Source organism: Eublepharis macularius, chromosome 7 (genome assembly GCF_028583425.1).
Source record: "Eublepharis macularius isolate TG4126 chromosome 7, MPM_Emac_v1.0, whole genome shotgun sequence".
NCBI classification, from domain to species: Eukaryota; Metazoa; Chordata; class Lepidosauria; order Squamata; family Eublepharidae; genus Eublepharis; species Eublepharis macularius.
In genome coordinates this window covers 45527248-45546093 of record NC_072796.1, presented here as the reverse complement: position 1 = coordinate 45546093, position 18846 = coordinate 45527248, and the positions used below count along the sequence as shown (strand labels likewise).

General features: G+C 45.6%; 1 protein-coding gene across 4 annotated transcripts in view; it reads right to left on the bottom strand.

Annotated features, from left to right (window-relative positions):
• Nucleotides 1–18846, bottom strand: part of RNF144B (ring finger protein 144B) — a 117836-nt gene that overhangs the window by 72564 nt on the left and 26426 nt on the right. For 2 of the 4 annotated variants that reach the window (XM_054984807.1, XM_054984809.1), the window contains exon 1: nucleotides 231–564. The exons of the other annotated variants lie outside the window; for them this stretch is intronic. The gene's annotated coding sequence lies outside the window, so the exon portion shown is untranslated. Of the gene's footprint in view, nucleotides 1–230; nucleotides 565–18846 lie in introns of those variants that run through there. 4 annotated transcript variants of the gene reach the window in all.

Sequence of the window (18846 nt, the reverse complement as noted above, 5' to 3'; positions counted from 1 at the left end):
TTAACTGCAACAAAATAAAATGCAATGCTCTCTGTAGCATTTAGTAGCTAAGAAGCTACTTTTTACCTCAGAAGATTTTCTGAGCGCTGCAATATTGGCAGCTAACATTAAAATTATGTACCCAGAATGATTTCTGTTTCACTCTCCCTTTCCCATTCAGCACTGAAAATAAAGAGTAGCCTTCATTGAGCATCGCCTTCTGTAAAGAAACACAGGTCACACCAACATACCTTGCAAAAGGAAAGAAGAATTGCACCCACAGCACTTTGACTTCACAGTAGCTCCACTTGCACTTCAGTGCTTCCAAGCCTCGTGTCACATAGCCAGCAAAAGCTCAAAGGCTAAGGAAATAGATTTCATTCCTTTCTTTCCCCTCCTTACTTCTCCCAGTGTCTCTCAAAGCTTTACACATTACAGTTCTGAAACAGGACTCATCTCCCAACCCTCTCGTCACTCTGAGAAAGAATCTCCTCCCAGCTATTAAGAGCATGTTGCCATTATCTTTTTAAAAGCACGTCAGCACGTACATATGCAATAGCTGTAGAAAAGCTGCACTTATTTATACAGGAAGCTTGAGCCACAGCACTTCCTAGTTCCCGAGTCTCATTTCAACTGCAGGTGATTATTTTTAACCCTCCCCAAACCTAGCTGACGCATACCACAGCTTGTTTTGTGGGGGTTTTCCCCTGAACTCTGACAGACAGAAAGGTTATCATGATGACTCCCCCCGCTGGGTGGCTAAAGATTCAGAACCTAAGAAAAAAAAATCTTCATATTGCTAAAAGCCACACAAAGCTTCTTTGGGGGGGGGGGCGTCTGCCTTTTCTTTACAGTAGATCCTTGAACAGCTGCACAACAGGCAGAAATACAACTGGGGATGTTTCACCTGTGTAGTCACCAAAAAGGCTACACTTGCTGATTTTCTGCATGCCATTCAAAAAAGCCATACCACAAAGAAAAAGGGGGCAATCCTATCCAGATAAAGAGGGGGAAATGATCATATATTGCAGGAAAACCATGTAAAGTAATGCCTTTTATTAAGACTGACCAAATTACACAACACAAAACTCTTAACCACATGGGATTTTAAAAACAAAAGGGGTGAGGGAGAAAAACACATCTACTGTTGGGGCTAGTGGAGACAAAGGAAAAGCCTAGTGGGGATCTGCAGGGATGGGGCGGGGGGGAACTGCTGGAAATCAATGCAGCCTCATATATGAGTACTGGTACCCTTTTTAAAACAAAAACAACCCACGGTTCTTAATAAAAGACATTACATTACTTTAGATTTGGATTTTGCTAATGACCAATACACTTGCGTCCTCTTTTTGTTCTGCCTACTTTAATAAATAATCATAATTACTATCACTTATAAAAGTACCTCAAAATCCAAATAATGTACAAATGTAATACATTGTATAACCGTCAAAATTTGACATGAAAGAGCAACACTGTTATCTATAACACACTGCGATCATATTCTGGCTGCAGCGTTCTGTAACAACTGTAGCTTCTTCAAGGGCAGTTCCACACTGCAGTAGTCTATTCTAGATGCTCCCAGAGCATACAGCACAGCAGCAAGGTTTTTTTTGTCCACCAACTCACCAGCTGGTTGCCAACCACCAGGTGGTGACTGGAGACTTCCCAGAATTACAACTGATCTTCGCATAACAGAGATCAGTTCCCCTGAAGAAAATGGCTGCTTTGGAGGGTGCGTTCTATGGTATGATATCCCACTAGCTCCCTCCCCTCCCCAAACTCCTGCCCAGTCTACCTCCAGCACAACCGCATTGGGAATAGGAAACATACCCAGTTCCTGGGTCAAACCTTCCTTTCACCAGTAGCACTTTCATTTTGTTGGGATTAAGTATTGTTAGGCTTAACTACTCCCAATATGTTGTAGAACTCTATACCATTTGGCAGGGTTTCAAAAACGACCAAAGTGTATGGCAGACGGCACTTGGAGAAGACAACAAAGCAAAAGAGTTTACATGTAATGCTACAAGCCTCTGAGCCAAGAAGAGAAAGTTTAAATGCTTGTTCATAAATGAGAAGATAAATATGGTAGACACACTGCTATTTTGAAACTTCCAAAACTAGATTGCTACTTGTTTAATGTTTCCTGAAAAAAAATTACTCTCCTAACAAACCCTTTGCAGTCTACTTTACTCTTCTGAAATCAAATGTGATCATGCTGGACTTTGTGGACAACTATTTACATAAATACTGGACTTTAATAGCACTGCAATTATTGGTCTCGGTGCAACAATATTTTCATCTCACATCATGTCCCCAGCAACACTCAGGACTAGGGTTGCCAGGTGCCCTTACCCTCCCGACACGGGACGGGGGAGAGGGGACCCAGCACTCACCTTTAGGAAGTCTTTGCACATGCTCCCATCACTGATGTGATGACATCACTTCCAGGAGTGACATCATTATGCAGTCTTGCTCCCACACTTCGCTTTGGGGCCCAAATCGGCCCAGTGCAAAACACAGGAGAACTCCCATGGCCTATATATTCACTCCTGGAAGTGACATTGTTCATATTCCATATTCCACACACGCGCGCGTGTGTGTGAAAGGTGATTGGATACTGGGGCAGCAGAGGCTCGGGGCTATAACTTCTGTATCTTTTTTACCTTTCAGAGGCAAAACAGCCTCCTGCCATCACAGTAGGCAGGCAACATAGGATTGCAAGCAGGCATGGAGATAAATATCCTATCTCTCTAATAACGGCATCACGTGTGGAAATTGGCAGCTGAAACTTTTCATGGCATGAAAGTAAAAAACATCACTCTGTACATAACATCCCCTTAAGCTCCTACTAAAGGGTCAGGAGTCAGACAATTTTTATCCATGCAGTCGGCAATCCTAAACCATTGATTCAAAATCTCAGCCATCTGGAACTCAATACTATTGACTCTGTAAATTCTTGAGGAAGTTTATAGAATAAGAAACTATTTAACCTTAAAGAAATATTTTTAATGCAAATTTCAAAGCTGCTTACACAAAATGTTCCTGTATGTTTTTTTTTAATCTTATCCTTATGCAGGAACCCTATGTTTTAATTGTTTTTATGTTTGTGTGTATATTAGATTGGTTTTAATTGTTTTAATAATGTGTTTTTGTTTGGTTGAAATGGTTTTTAAGACATGTTTTTATTATGTATGTTTTTAATTTGTTAGGTACCTTGATGGACCTGATGAAGGCAGGAATGCAGGGGTATACATTTTGTAAATAAATGTATATAGGCACTAGAGAGTGTTCACCCAGGATATTTAAATTGGCTTGGTGTTCAAATCCTTCTCTAGTGCTAATACAAATGTAAAACCTACACTATCGAAAATATACATTTTATTTCTCCTCCTTGTCCTGTCCTATTCTAGATTGACATCATTTATCATAAGTCACACAACCTACCAAGAGCCATTAAGTATCACATGTGAAAACTATCTCAAGCTTATTCTCTTTATTTTATCAAGGGAATTTGGAAACAAAGTGGAAGAAGGGTTCAAATTACAACAGCATAATCCACTAGGTTACAAAGTGCATTTGGAAGGGAAATCCCTGAGGAATGTAGGTTGGGCCGGGGAAGCAAAGAAAAATAAAAGGCGCAGAACAGAATTACGTATATATGCTGTAGGGAATGGAGAATATGTGCTGCTGCCCAGGGGGTTGGCAGATAGAAGGCTTTTCATAAGGCTCAAGGAAGAAGGATATACAGTTCAGGGGTTTGCTTAGAATCTTTGGATGCCTCCTGATGTCAAAGAGTTTGTTTCAGTTTATTACCAGAAAAAACAAAATTCTTGTCAACTCCTTGTCACTGTTGCTGCACAGATGTGAAATGTTAATTATCCCCTTGAGCTAAATCATAATTAAACTCTTCTCTGTAAAGTATTTAGCTGAGAAGTATAGCCTATCAAATTGAATAATTTAATAAAAAATCTCTCAAGTAACAAGCTTCAGCAATAACATGGGCTCTTTAATATGGGAGGGCAATTGAATGAAAAGCCATATCACCATGAACTGCTCAGTGTGCTACTGAAAATTATTAATATATTTCCTTCTGAACAGCAGATCCGATATGGTTAATCTGGATAAAATGAACATTCTGATACTGCTAATGTGGCTATAGTAACAAAAGGAGAGGATTTCAAAGTCTAAATAGCCCCTGACCTGACCAATCATAATGAGCAAACCAACACTGACTACATGTCATATGATATCATTAGTCTTATTCAGGACTTTTTTCCTGGGAAAAGAGGTGGTGGAACTCAGTGAAGGAACTCAGGACCACACAATGATGTCACTTTGAGTCAGCTGGAACAAGGGGGGGGTTAAGTTTTAATCGCCCTCGGTGAAAATGGTCACATGGCTGGTGGCCCCGCCACATGATCTCCAGACTGAGGGGAGTTTAGATTGCCCTCCGCACCACACCAGCGCAATCTAAACTCCCCTTTGTTTGGAGATCAGAGGGCGGGGCCACCGGCCATGTGATCATTTTCAAGAGGTGCCGGAACTCCATTCCACCGTGTTCCTGCTGAAAAAAAGCCCTGGTTATACTTGAGAATTCTTGTGGGAGAAATTCTATACCAAAGGAATGCTTATAATTTTCTAGTATTTGAAAGGAAGTCTTCTATTTGAGTATCAGACTTCGGCTGTATTTTTTTCTTTGAAGCAATCTTACACATAGTTATTAGTCCGTTTCTTCTGGAGGCTAATGCCCTTTTCTTCAGCCTGGTCTCACTGAGAGCAAAAGGTGTTTCAGAAATAATTTGATTTTTGCTACACCTGCCAAGTGTGTGAAGTTTGAGTAAACATTTTTTTTAAAAAATCCTTTTATCATATGTGTAAATAAGGTCATTCTTTTGAACTGTAGTATCTGTAGTTGAGGGAACCAGTGTGGTGTAGTGGTTAGAGTGTTAGACTAAGATCTGAGAGACCCAGGTTCAAATCCCAGCTCTGCTATGGAAGCTTGCTGGGTGACCTTGGGCCAGTTACATTCTCTCAGCCTAACCTACATCATGTTACTGTTGCGAGAACAAAACGGAGGAGAGGAAAACGATGTAAGCTGCTCTAGTTCCCCATTGGGGAAAAAGGCAAGGTGCAAGTGAAGTAAATAAAATATAGATTAAAAACGTGACTAGATCTCTGTGTGTAGTACCTGATCCAATGATATGCCTCAGTATTAATACAGCTGTGATGGTGGAGAGTGCCCTCAAGTCAGAGTTGACTTATGGTGATCTCTGGTGGGGTTTTCATGGCAAGAGACTATCAGAGGTGGTTTGCCATTGCCTGCTTCTGCAACCCTGGTCTTCATTGGAGGTCTCCCATCCAATTACTAACCAAGGCCGACCCTGCTTAGCTTCTGAGATCTGACGAGATACAGCTGGTTAGATTATAAATATTTACCCAAAGCCAAATTCAGCGCTACCTTTTGTACTGTTCAAAATGGCTTCTAGATAAATCGCTATAAAGGGTGAAATTTCAGATTGGCTGCTCTATTTAGTGATGCTGTGGCTGAGTTCCTACTTGAATCCAGACATCCCAAATCCAAATGTCCATTCATTGGAACATTTAATTATGATTTAATGGTTGTTCAACTTCCAAATTTTCATTTTAATAAGACCAGGGCTCATTTTGAGGGGGAACGCACAGGAACGCAGTTCCAGCAGTTCCCCAAAGAGGTCACATATCAGGTGACCCCACCCACCTGACCCTTGGCCATCTTGGGCCCGTTTCAGCCTGGACTGGGGTCAAAATGGCCCGGATCGGGCCTCTGACGGGTGGTGAATCACTCTTCCACTCAGCAGAGGCCCGATCCTAACCATTTTGTGCCCCTTTTCAGCCATTTTCAGCCCTCTTTTGCCATTTTGGGCCCAATTTCAGCCCTGACTGGCCAGGATTGGGTCCAAAACAGCCAAGATAGGTGATGTCAGGAGGTGTGGCATATGCAAATCAGTTAAGCCAATGACACACTTCCAGTGATGTCAAGTGGCATGGCATATGCTAATGAGTTATGCTAATGAGTTCCTCCAGCTCTTTTTCTATGAAATGACCCCTGTTAGGGATTAAAACACTGCAAAACAATAGAAGCCGTGCCTGCAGCTTTAGGAAAAGAGTATCCTCAGTGAGTCTTACTAGGCAACCTCAACAGTATTGCTAACCTTCCAGCCTTGATTTCTGTTAGTAAAAGGCAGGGGAAGGGTGCAGGGCCCTTTCCAAGGCTGTTTTGACATTTGAGCCAAGATTCATTGCAGCCAGACCTGGAAGCAACCAGCAGGCAAGTTGCTACCACAAGACTTCCACAAGTCACCCAGGCCGGCTGCTCATTACTGTTCAACAGCAGCCACCACATGAAAGCCAGTGTGATATAGTGGTTAGAGTTTCAGATTAGGATCTGGGACACCCAGTTTTAAATCCCCACTCTGCTGTGGAATCTTACTGGGTGACCTTGGTCCAGGCATACACTCTCTGCCTAACCTACTGTCCAGGGTTGGGGGCTCCACCCCCGGACTCGCCGGGAGCAGAGGGTGGGAGGCAGCCAGGAGACAGCAACCCAGCCACCCAAACGGACACCGAGATCCAGAACCTGCCAGCATCAGAGAGAGGGAAAGAGGCACCCAAGCCTCAGAGGGTCAGACGGGGCAGGTGGAAGCCAGCTAGCCCCATCCTCCAGTGGGAGGCTAAGAACCCTGACAGGGGGAGTAAGGACAGCCAGGAGGGGACTAAGGTAGTGGGAGAAGGCACAAGAGATAGGGACAGCCAGCCATCAGACAACAACCTTACCGGCAGGGAAAGAAAGGCAGCAGAGGCAGCACTGAGCCATGCCCCAACCTGCAAACAGGGAAGAAGGGAATAATAGGGACCAGCTGAGGCTGCTGGAAGCTCTGAACAGAGGAGACTTGGCAGCCAGCCAAGAGAGCACAGCTGTAGCTGCCCAGGGGCCTGAAGCTCAGAGCAGAGGCGGCTTGGCAGCCAGCCAAGGGAACACAGCTGTAGCTGCCCAGGGGCCTGAAGCTTGGAGCAGAGGAGGCTTGGCAGCCAGCCAAGAGAGCACAGCTGTAGCTGCCCAAAGCAGCCAGACTAGCTACCCCAGGTGCAGCTGCTTGAGGCAGCCAAGGCCAAGGCTAGAGGGCAAACGAGGGGTGTGGCTGGCAGGTGGAGTCAGGAATGAGGGAAAGGATATAAGGGAAGTCCACCCTCAGGGCAGGGTGGGTTGTTGTGTAGGAGTGTGGTGGAGTGGAGGAGAGAGAGATTGAGAGAGCAATGGCGAGAAGGTGGAGGAAAGAAGACGAAGTGGAGGAGCAGGAGTAAGACTGACAGCTGAATGGAGACAGCTGTCATAGAAGGTAGCTGGGACAATTTCAGGTTGAATGGATCTGTGAGTGGACTGAGAGGGTGTGGGGGTGAGGTATACAGCCCCTTCCACAGAGCGGGGCCCTGCATATTCCCTGAAAGTCCTTCAAGGCTGAAGCTAGGCATGCTGGCATCTCACAGGGTGGCGCCCTTGGCAGAACCTGACACCTACCTCACAGGGTGTTGTTTGGATAAAATAGAGAGTATAATTATATACACAACTTTAGGTCCCCATTGTGGAGAAAGGTGGGATATAATAAATATAGCTAAAGAGGAGGGGAGATCATGATAGGTTAATGAGTGGGTGGGAAGGAGAGAAGAAGGAATGGTTTGGCCATGGGGGCTTCCAGGAAGAGGGAAAGAGGAAATAGCATGGGGAAGAGGACAGAGGGGAAGATCAGGTGCATCCTGCAAGTCTTTGCAGGTTCTTTGCTATGTAACTGGAGCTGGCCTGGCAGAATTTTCCCAAGGAGAGGCTGTTGGGGTGTGGAATAAGGGAAAGCTGAATACTTGGAAGGGGGGAGATAAAAGTAAGATGGTTGGTGGGTGGGAAGGAGATAAGGAAGCAGGAAAAGGGGAGAGGCTATAGGGGTTTTCAGAGAAGCAATTGGAAATAGAAGGGGAGGAGAAAATTATATGCCCCACATAAGTCCTTGCGGGTCCCCCACTTGTATCATGTTTCATTTGGGCCAAAACACACATTATATAGGAGACTAAAGGTTGGGTCAATGTTTTTCTTTTGAAACTGTCTTCAGGGGAGGACTCTGAATTTGACTGGAGAAATGGTACAGGGAGTAGTGCCTGAGAAAATGATGAAGCACCCTTTCTCTTCAGTGTTGCTGTTCTGATCAAATTCAAAGCCACCCACAGCTGATTTAAAGTAAAGATAAAATCATTGGATGTTCCATTCATAGAGCTCTCATGTAACTTGTTTAGAAAACTTGCATGGAATTTCACTGCAAGACACAGGTATTTCTTGTTGCCTTGTTCCATGGTTAGTGCCAAAAGCACTCTTCTCCCTAGGTCAAAGCTAGGGATGAAGGGTAATTAAAATAATCCCTTTGGAATGTTGTACCTCACACCCACTACCTCAGTGCTACATTCCTGAGATTAGCCCAGTAGATCAAAACAAGCTGGGTGGAGCAAAAACAATTTCACTTGTACTGAGATAATTTGGATTTTTTCATCAAGCTGAGATAACGTTTCATTTTTATCCAGATTCCATGATACCTCATATTTTATGAAGAACAACATACTCTGAGTATAATTTACCCATTTACTCTTAGAACCTACTTCTTATAATGGGCAATGCCAGTAACCTTTCATCTCAGCTTTCAAAGGCTAATGATATTGCTTAAAACATTTGAAATGGGCTTGTATCAATACATCAAACAGGATGGCATTGAACTGTATAAGCCAGAGATGGTTCAAGACATTTTGATGCCAGAGGCAGAATTTCTCCGTATATGGAGCAGCACATGTGGGCCATCCCTTGTGCGTAATACAATGGCCACACCAATAAGTCCAGCCTGTGCCAGCAAGAAAGACCACCTCCTGCTCACTCAGGCATTCAGGAGATCAGGCCCTTCAAGCTTGACTGTAGGAGGAATAAATTTCAGACACTGCTGTTGACTGTCTAAGCAGTCTGTTTGTCAAGGGGGACTATATTGCTATTATGTTATGTGCAATAGTCGAGAGAAATAGCTTGCATTTCTTTGCACAGTGGTTTATGTTCAGTGATAAGCCTGTTTTTAAAAATGCTATTTATACAACCAACCAACACCCACCCCAAGCCTTTCAGAGTACAAGAAAGAATTGTAATGGCTAGGTCCGCAGATAGAAAAGAACGACTTAAAAATACTTTTATATCAAAAGCAAACAAAACAAAGGTAATATGATTTAACAAATCTACAAATGACCAATTTGTACCAATATTATAAAATATAAAGGAATGTGTCTAAACTGCAAGCTCTATAGCAATGAGAATCACAGACCGAAATCTTTACTCTAATGTGTCAGACAGGCTGGCAAGCCAGCCTGCCTGCCATACCTGCCTGCCATACCTGTGGACGTCTATCTGTCGAGGGAGATGGGCAGTAGTGTAGTGGCTTTCTTGCTTCACTGTGTTTTTGTTAAGCTTTGTCTTTGCTGTCTCTGCTGAACAGTCTTATCAGTAGAGGTGGGCATAAATCGCAATACGAAGAAAAAAACACATGAACAGGGCTGATTTTCCACAAACTCCACAACTTTTTTGCCCAGTTTGTGAGAGTCGTGAGCAGTTTGTGATGCCAGACAGGCTGGTGTCGCCGCCCACACGGGTGTGTGAAAGTGACAGCCCCGTTCTCCTGTCTCCCGCAAGTGGCCGGAGAAGGGGGCTGTCACTTTCACACACACACCACGCTGGGTTCAGCCAATCGGCTGAAGCCGGTGCGGGGCATGTCAAACTGACAGCCCCATTCTCCTGCCTTGCGCAAGCGGCAGGAGAACGGGGCTGTCAGTTTCGCATGCGCCATGCCGGGTTCAGCCGATTGGCTGAAGCCAGTGTGGGGCATGCGAAACTGACAGCCCTGTCCTCCTGCCGCCTATGAGCAGCAGGGGAATGGGGCTGGCATTTCGCCTGCCCTGCGCTGGGTTCAGCCAGGGCTGCAGATGGGGCTGCAGGCTGAATTAAGCGGTGCGAGGTAGTTTCTCAGTGTGCTCTGAATTTTTATAGAGCACACCTAAGTGGGTCAAATAAGGGATTCCCTATTAACAGCCCTGGCTGAAGCCAGTGTGGGGTGTGTGAAAGTGACAGCCTCATTCTCCTGCCACCTGCAAGCAGCAGGAGAAGGGGGCTGTCTGTTTCAAATGCCTCACGCCGGCTTCACCCGATTGGATGAAGCCTGCACGGGGTGTTTTGAAACTGATAGCCTTCTCCTGCCGCTTCTGGGTGACAGGAGAAGGGGGCTGTCAATTTCAAACACCCTGTGCCAGCTTCAGCAGCCTGTGCCGGATGTTTGAAATGCCACGAACCACGAACCGATTCGTGAACTAGGAAAAGTTTCTGGAAGTTCGTGGTTCATGGAATGCGACGAACCAAGAATCATGTGGGGGGTTTTTTTCAGTTCGTACCCATGTCTACTTATCAGCACAACTAGAAGAGAGCATCTGGGAACTAAACGACCTTGAGGATCTCATCTCTGCCAGGATTTTCATGCTTTGCAGCTTGGCGCCAATTTTAACTGTCATTTGAACTGGGGGGGAGGGGATTGGGGTATAACCTTTCTGGGAAGACTTTGCTTTGGCATTCCAGGCAATTACCATGTACAAGTGCACTTCTAGGGAGCATTACCTATTAAAGACCTTTAACTCATACAACTGTGTTTGATGAAATGGAGAGTCTGAGGGAATCCCCTAGCCAGGCCTGACATAATGTCTTTGCAGTCCAGCCAGAGACGTAGTTCCAAGTAAATAGTTTCAGTTTGAAAGTCAATCATATAACTGAGAAATAAGGGTCACATATAAGATTACATTTTTCTTTTCTTTTTTTTTAATTAATTTTTTTAAGAGTTAACACTATAACATAATAACAACAGAGAACAAACCAACAAGCAAACATGAAGAATAAATCTTACAGATCTTACAATCTTAACATGTTATTACTGTTATTGAAAAGTTATATAATTTTTAATGCTGAAATAACTGAACATTAACTTAGGGTAACCAAAAAAATGATAAGTGTTTAGGAGGATGTATATCATTGACAATTAAAGATTACATTTTTCCAACATAAAAAGAACATATATTTTCTATGGCCTGTATATACTGCAGGAAGCACTACATGGATTGAGATTGCTTGTGTGTGCTTTTAATATTATATGTTGTAAATATGAGTTAGTGCCCACTGCCAAATCTATCCCCTAGTGAGAACCATGTAGTCATGATTGGCATCATGTTTCACAGTGCATTTGGAATGCTTGCACACATCATGTTGGCTTGGCGATCCAGATACCAGAGCGTAGATTAACCAGATAACCCAGATTATAGCTCAAGATTCTTTCCCACAGTTGAGTAAATGCTTCCCATCTTGTCCCACCCAAACTTCCAACCAGCTCAGCACACATGGAAATGTCACCTCTGCAGGTAAACAACTAGAACAGTGTGGATAGGTCCTAAGACATGCCCAAGCGGACTCTAATGTAAACAGACACGCAACCAGTCTTTTTAATAAAGAAAATCAGTCTGCATGTGATCAAGAATTTTGCTATTAGGTCATTTTTTTTTAAGTTTGCTTACCTTCATGAAAGGAATTCCATATGTACTTGGAGGCATTCAGTACAAGGATCCATGCTTTCTAAAACAAGCTAGAACCCTAATCTTAAAATTCCAAACAGACATTTTAAAAAGTGTATTTGTGTGTGTGTGTTTCATGCCATCTGGGTTATAGCAAAGAGTACAGAGAACCATGTGCAATTTCCACTAAATGGTACTTCTAATATATATGAGTTGGGACATCTTCAGGAAGCACTCTCCCATTCCCAGACCCCTCATCAACGTTTATCACCTAGTGCCTTACTCACACAATGTTCCGAGGATCCAACTGTCTTCCAATCCAAGACAAAACACAAAATCATTCTTTAAATTACAAAATTTAAATTAAAATGAGCTATACAAGTTAAATATATTTAGCACAACATGCTTCTTTTTTTCAGTTATTTCTCTTAAAAATTTTGGGTGCCTCTACAAAGTTTTTGTGTGTGGAATTTTAAACTGCTGCTTCTGGAATAAAGAGGCCTGTGACAGACAGTTGTTATGTTATTGCCAAGTTGGAATGCTTTACAATAAACAAACAACACATATTAGATGAATAAACTATTCCAACAGGTTTGACAAAGAGGCCAGTCAGACAGAACATGATCAGACACGTTCATACCTAGTATTACTGTTCTTAAACAGATACGTGAAATGTGTACAGGTGAACACTGGCTGTCATTTAAGTTCTTCCCAGCTAGAGCTGCTAACATCCAGCTGAAGCCTGGAGTTCTGGAATCACAACTGATTGCCAGACCACAAGGATCAGTTCCCCTGGAGGATATGGCAACTTTGGACTGCAGGCTCATCCCCGCTTAGCTGCCTTCCCTTCTCAAAGCCCACCATTGGCATTGGACATGATCTGGGACAGTATACTGGATTTTGGGTGGCCCCATGTAAAAACCAAGAGGATCCATGAGGATCTGTGCTTTTGAACCATGTTTTTGCGCCGTGGCGCTGCCACAAAGCAGTGGATGAATGATTTTTTTGGTCCCATTTGTGGCAATGGGCATGATCTGGGATTGTATGGTGGATTTTGGGTGGCCCCATGTAAAAATCAAGAGGATCCATGAGGATCCGTGCTTTTGAACCATGTTTTTGCGCTGTGGCGCTGCCACAAAGCTGTGGATGAATGATTTTTTGGGTCCCATTTGTGGCAATAGACATCATCTGGGATTGTATGGTGGATTTTGGGTGGCCCCATGTAAAAATCACGAGGATCCATGAGGATCCATGCTTTTAGACCATGTTTTTGCACCATGGGAGTGCCACAAAGTGGTGGATAACTGATTTTTTTGCCCCTTTTGTGGCAATGGACATGATCTGGGATGGTATGGTGGATTTTGGGTGGTCCCATGTAAAAACCTAGAGGATCCATGCGGATCCGTGCTTTTGAACCGTATTTTTGCGCCGTGGTGGTTCCACAAAGTAGTGGATGGCTCAATTTTTTGGACCCATTTGTGGCAACGGACATGGTCTGTGATTGTGTGGTGGATTTTGGGTGGCCCTGCTTAAAGATCAAGAGGATCCATGTGGATCCGTGCTTTTTTAGCATGTTTTTGTGCCATGGCAGCGCCATGGTTTAGTGGGTGCATGATTGTTTTGTTGCTGTCTGTAGACTAGGACATGATCTATAACATGACAGCCTTTTTGTTTTCTTTTGTTTCAATATAAAAATCATATGAATTCATGAGGATCCGTTTAAAAGCATCTGGATCCAGCTTTTACCCACTCCCTTTTAAACACACACACAGAGCAGTGAATGAGGTTTCCCCCCAAAATACAGTGTTTTAAAAGCAGGTTAAAAACAGAGAGTGACTGACAGAAAAACAGCCATTCCTCCTAGCCAAGTCCTGCTGATCAAGGAAAGCTGGGCTTCCATTCACATTTCCAGGGCAACAGAAGGAGGGCAAACACAGCTCAGGCATTCCCCTGGCTCCGTTGCCCCGGGAATAGATTACTGGCGCCTGAGTGTCTGCAATCCCGAACAGAAACCGATTGAACCAATCAAGCCCCAAACAAGCAAACCTCCGACTGCTGGATCTATTGCCGTGGACAGCACCGATTAGCCAAGTCCTGATGGCGCGAACACCATTATCGAGAGGGTTTTCAAATCGTAGTGCTGATCGAGCCCTAGTCGGCAACGCTGTTCCAAAATCTCATAAGCGCCATCTAACAAACAAGGCCCAGACCAAGACGCACCCAGTTCTGCGTTTAATACGGCCAAATGTTTGTGGTTGAGGTTGGCCTCCTTAACATTGCCACTTCTAATCAAATCTTTGACAGTATTAAGAGCAGAATCAAAAGAGAGAGCTTTAAACTCCCCAAAAGAATACCACCACCATAGAAGCATTCTATTACTGACATTTATTCCAAACCCATCCTGCCTGATTTCCCTAATGTGAACAACAAACAAACAAAATTATGTTTGAAAAAAAGTAAGATATCACAAGGTCCACACACCGCCTATACTGAATATGGGCTTTGAAGTATCTTCTTTCATCAGTTATTGGCTAAATGCAATGCTACAAGTCTGAACATCTCAGAGCAACAGGAATTGCAAGCACACAATCAGCACAGTTTGCAGAATGTTTACTGCTTAGGGGTTTTATTATGCATTTCTACAGAGCACTCTAAGTTGTCAGATAACGGGGAGGCCCATGGCTCAACAGTTTACCTGCACTAATTGCAAGCGCCTTGGATTCAAGTACATCCTTTCCCGGCCAGGAGCCTGCATGGGAACTTTATATTTCTAATTAGTAAGGGAGGAAATACAAACTTAGAAAATTATGAATGGTGTGGGGAGGAAGGAAATCTTTGCTAACAGTATATCTTGGTATCTCCCAATTAAATTTTTTATTTAAAGAATATTTTTCTATTGTTCTTTTTTCTGTTGCTTTGGGTCCTTTCGGAGAGAAAAGCAGGGAATAAAAATTTAAGTGAATTACCTAGAAGAAGGTTCAAGCCAGGCAAAAGTAAGCACTTCTTAACATGATGCTAACTTATGGAATTCGTTACCATAAGAAATAACAATACCCTCAAACTTAGATGGATTTTTAAAAGGACTGTGGAAATTAATGGAGAATAATTCTGTTAAAGGCTGTTAGTCATGATTGTCAACTCTTCAATTCAGCGGAAGTATACCGCTGAATACCAAACACAAGGCAAAAGCAACAGGTAAAACAGGGTTGACATACCTGTAACTTATGTTCATCGAGTTCTTCTGTGCTGACACACATGGGGACTGCGCAGGCGCAGGCCAGCCGCCGGAGAATTTTCTATAGCTTCTATGGCTCCGAAGGGGCCGTTTGTCGCACGCCTCGGCGACCGTTTTCCCGCCCAAATGGTCACATGCTCCTCCAGCGACCAACGGCCCCTTCCCTCAGTTCTCCTTTGCCGCCGCTTGACCAATACACTTAGCCATAACACCTTAAAAACACCAATTCTCGTTACAGCCATCACATCGTCGTGCATTGGAATTCACAGCGGGGTAGGAGGGAGGGTAGTGTGTCAGCACAGAAGAACTCGATGAACATAAGTTACAGGTATGTCAACCCTGTTTTCATCTTCGTTCTTCTGTGCCTCCACACATGGGAGTGTACCAAGCTTCACACAATAAGGAAGGTGGGGTGAAATCCAACACAATTTTATTAAAGAACAAGAACAACAACACTATAGATATCCATACATACATCTATACAAACTGTGTAGAGATATATAAGTACTCAATATTTACATATATATATACACATAAATATAAATATATACACTCTTTCACTCAAGGGTACCTAGCAGGTACGCCAAGGAACCTTTTCCAAGACTCCCTTAGGAAAAAAGGGAGTGTAGGACAGCTTTGGCCACCGAAACATCCTGCTCCGCATTGACATCTATGGCATAATGCCTTACAAAGGTGTCTGCAGAGGACCATGTGGCCGCTTTGCAAATATTAGCCAGGGGCACACCCCTGAGGAGCGCCAAGGAGGATGCTTGGGACCGCGTGGAGTGGGCCCTGACATGAAGTGGGCAAGCCACCCCAGCTAGGGAATAGGCCTTGCTAATGGCCGTTACAATCCACCTAGACAGGGTCTGTGAAGAAGCCCTGTTACCCTTGTCCTTGGCCCCAAAGCACACAAACAGGTGAGGACTCGACCGGAATCCTTTCGTCCTATCCAGATAATAGGCTATGGCCCTCTTCAAGTCTAGGGAATGGAGGGCCTTCTCCCCCTTCGAAGAAGAGTGAGGGGAAAACGCAGGCAATGCAATATCCTGTGAGAGGTGGAAAGCGGACACCACCTTAGGCAAGAAACCTAGGCAGGGACGCAGGACCACCTTGTTTGGATGAAAAACCAGGAAGGGGGGGTCAGATTGCAACGCAGACAGCTCACTGACCCTCCTAGCAGAAGTCACTGCCACCAAGAATGCCACCTTGTACGATAACATGTCCAAGGGGCAGGTTGCCAGGGGTTTGAATGGAGGCAACATAAGACGCGAAAGCACCAGGGACAGCGACCATTGAGGCACCGGTGCAGACACAGGTGGGTAAAGGTTGAACATGCCCTTAAGGAACTGACGGGATTTTGGGTGAGAAAAAACTGTACCACCCTCAACTCGGGTGTGAGCAGCAGAGATAGCTGCAAGGTGGACCTTGAGAGAGGAAACCTTCAAGCCCAGGTCCCTCAGGTGGCACGAGTAATCGAATATAACCCCTAGGGGGCTGCTGGCAGGCACCACTCCTTTAGCAAGTGCCCATATTTCGAACCTGCGCCACTTGGCCGCATAAGAGCGCCTAGTGGACGGTCTGCGAGCATTCAGGAGGACCCTCTGTACCTCCTCTGAAAAACCTATAGGGGAGGAACGATCCGCCAAGCCGTCAAGTGCAGCTTCCTGGGGTCGTGATGGACTAAGCTCCCGTTCAGGAGAAGGTCTTGCCGAGGGGGTAGACTGACATATGTCCGTTGGGACATCCGCAGGAGCTTCGGGAACCAAACCTGCCGTGGCCAAAAGGGGGCCACCAGGATGCAGTCCGTCTCATCCTCCTCTATCTTGCATAGGACCCTGGGAATCAAAGGGAACGGAGGAAACATATAATGCAAGCCCTGCATCCACGTACACTGGAAGGCATCCCCAATAGAGAGGGGGTCGCTCCCCGCCCTCGAACAGAATGTCTGGGCCTTGGTATTCGCCGCAGTTGCAAACACGTCTATAACCGGATGACCCCACATCTGAAAGATCGGCCCAACGCACTCTACGTTCAGTTCCCACTCGTGGTCCAGCATAAGGACCCTGCTCAGGGCATCCGCCCGGGCATTGTTTGACCCTGCCACGTGTATAGCACGAATAGTCACGCCATTCCTGATTGCCCACTGCCAAGTGAGCGTGGCTTCCCTGCAGAGCGCCATGGACGCTGTGCCCCCCTGTTGATTTATGTAGCACATGGCAGTCGTGTTGTCCGTCTGTACCAACACCTGGCGATTTTTCAAGAGCGCTGTAAGGGACACAAGTGCGAAACGAATGGCTCTTAGTTCAAGCACATTAATATGGAGGGTCTTTTCCCTCTCAGACCAGACATCTTGCACACACACCTCACCACAATAAGCCCCCCATCCCAGTAGAGAGGCATCAGTGGCAACCGTGACGTCAGGATGCTGATACCCAAAAGGGGTCCCTTTAAACAAATTTTCATCAGACAACCACCAGTCCAGGGAGGACAGGATGGCCCTTGGGATGGAGAGCTTGAGGGACGGAGGGTGCTGCATAGCATCGTACCTCCACACAAACCAGTTTTGGAGAGGGCGCATATGCAGCCTAGCGAAGGGGACCACCGAGGTAGCCGCTGCCATATGACCTAATAAGCACTGGATAGTGCGCACGGATTGGAAACGGGTCCTCTTAAACATGGACACAAGACCCCTTAGGGACCTAGCTCTCTCCAAGGGGAGCAAAGCCTTACCCTCCACGGAGTCCAACAGTGCACCAATGTAGGAAACCTTACAGGTGGGCACCAGCTTGGATTTTTCAAAGTTTACCAAGAGCCCCAGGCGTTGACAAGTGCTAAGTACTAAGCCAATGTCCTGCACCAGCCTAGACTCCGACTCAGCCACGATAAGCCAGTCATCGAGGTATGGAAAGATGGTACAGCCCTCTTCCCGAAGGAAGGAGACCACAGGGGCCACACATTTTGTGAACACTTGTGGGGCAGTAGATAGGCCAAAGGGAAGCACCTTATACCGGAAAACCCTTCGCCGGTAAACGAAGCTCAGGTATTTCCTGTGCTCTTCCCGTATTCCCACGTGAAAATATGCGTCCTTCAAATCAAGGACCGCAAACCAATCCCCCTGTTTCAGCAAGGCGATCACAGCCGCCAATGTAACCATTTTGAATTTGGTCACCTTGAGGAAGGCATTAAGGCCCCTCAGATCTAAAATGGGACGTAAGCCCCCATCCTTCTTGGGAACCAGGAAGAACCTAGAGAAGAACCCCGTAACAGAGTCCTCATAGGCCAATTCTTCCACAGCCCCCTTGGCCAAGAGCGACACGATTTCCGCATCCAGCTCGGCCATAGTGTTATTGACAGCTGTCAGGGGTGAACTGCACCTAGGCAGCTCAATGAATTCCAGCCCGTATCCCTTATCAACAATCGTTAAGACCCATGAGTCAGCTGTTATTGACTCCCACTCCGAGAGGAGTGGACTCAGTCTGTCTGAAAAAATTGGGGATATGGCTGGCGCGACCCATCAGTACTGCCTCCCGGCACCCTGCTGATCTCTCTACTGGGCCAGTGGCTGTGACGGGCGAGGCTTGAAGGGTCTACGCCTCCTCTGTTGCTGTGCAGGAGGATAGGTCCGCTGCGGGTAGGCAGGATATTGCTGGTAGCCAGGCCGCTGCTGCTGGTACCTGCCCTGGTAGTGATAAGGGCCGTACCGGGGAGCGTACTGTGGCTTGGAGGTGGGCTTGTCCACAGGAGCCAGCCCCAAGGACCGTGCCATCTGCCTGTCCTCTTTTTTCTTCTTTAAGGTCTCGTCGGTGGACTTGGAGAACAGCGAGTCCCCTTCAAAGGGCATGCTCTCCACCCTGGAACGCACCTCCTGTGACAGGGCGGTTGACCTCAACCAGGAGTGGTGCCTGAGGACCACCGCCGAAGCCATTCCCTGTGCAGCAGTGTCGGCAGCGTGGCTCCCCGCGTTCATCTGCTGC